Consider the following 1,648-nt stretch of genomic DNA (forward strand, 5'->3'; position numbering starts at 1 on the left):
GATGTGGGCAGCTGGAGCAGTGGTGCAAGCCGACTGTAAAGGGAGTTTTACCTGAGGGACATAGATCAACCTTGAGGAGGGCGGTGGGAGGCGGCAACTGCCCACGTCGCGGCAATGAGCAAGGGACGAAGGCAACCTCACCGGCTTTGTGAGAGAGAACGGCGGGGACCCCTGATTGGGACGTGCCGACAGTGGGTTTTCGCCGTCGGCGACGGACACCGCATCTACACTAAGCATCCACCCCTTCCCCAAGTGGACATGAACCGCCGGGATGTTAGAGATGTGGCCACAGTCGTTTTGTGCGAGAGAGTGTGAAGAGAGCAACCCCAGCAAGCAACCGTGTAGGCTGGCCCGTCCTGACTATGTATATAGTGGAGCGGTTTCCTTTTCTCTCCATATGAACCTACCATATTGCATACGTGCCACTAAAGAAAAACAAATTATTTATAAATGACGCGGCACCTACTACTCGTTCTCCTATAACCTTGCGCTTGGCATCTCCAAAATCTTAACCTTGCGATTGGCTCTTCGCCTCTTCGGGAAGTCGAGCAATAATGGTAGTGCAGTATATATCATTCTGGCTATATGAGACCAAATGAATTGCTGCACGTCCACCACATGGGCGAGGGTCGAGGGGCGAGGGAGAGTGCTACTACATACGGAGCAAAATGAGTGAATGTACACTCTAAAATACGTCTATATACATCAGTGTTTGGAGTATGTACTAGTAGTTCATATTGAAATCTACTAAGGACATATATATTCCAAACAATATGATATAGTCTCTATAACCAAGGTAGTAGGGATGAGGAGTAAACGGAGGGAGTAGTAAATTTTTCTCCTCGTCCTGCGAGCCACCGCGCGCATGGGCGAGGGAGGAGCAAGCTTCACCTCATCCTGCGAGCCACCGCGCCCGTGGGCGGGGGAGACGGTGTACTAAGCAAGCTTCTCCTCGTTCTGCAAGTTGACGGGACACATCAAAAGTACTCTAGTGTATAGAGCCTTGCCTCTAAGGTAGGCCCCACATGGTTTGCCTCTTTTTTTAATTTAACATAACGCGTCAAGTCACAATTTGTTTGTTCACCCGTGGTAGACGATCCTCCCTCCACCAAGTGGACAACCAGTACACGTGCCAAATTACCACGTGGGCTGCCTTTTTCGTACAGAAATGAGCTCCATCGTGTACCCGCGCGGGTGTGGTTGGGAAAGAGACGGGAGTACGTGCGCCGTGCATGCACCTCTTCTCTTCGTGCACGTCCCCCACCTACATGGGTGTGTGTGAGAGATACAAACCGCGTTCGTGAGTGTTTTTTGTTTTGTGGTGGGGGTGGGGGGGGGTTGATTTCGTGAATTATTTGTGGGAATATGTATCGATGACATCTCAAACAAAATTTTGCATGCAATGTGTGTGAAATGGAGGCATATCCATATCATACATAGAGGGTCGGGCAATCCACAAGAAGAGAGGGAGGGGTCATAGCTATCGATAGAGTCGAAGAGAGGATCAAGTACGGGTGGGTGCGAGATCGATGAAGAGAGCCATCGAAATTGCGTGTGTGTGTGCAAGTCAAAGATATAGGGAGACTGGCCTACCGGAACGTTAGAGGGCACATGTCAAGTTTGTGTGTGGCAAGGAGACATGACTAGA

Source organism: Triticum dicoccoides, chromosome 6B (genome assembly GCF_002162155.2).
Source record: "Triticum dicoccoides isolate Atlit2015 ecotype Zavitan chromosome 6B, WEW_v2.0, whole genome shotgun sequence".
Lineage (NCBI taxonomy): Eukaryota > Viridiplantae > Streptophyta > Magnoliopsida > Poales > Poaceae > Triticum > Triticum dicoccoides.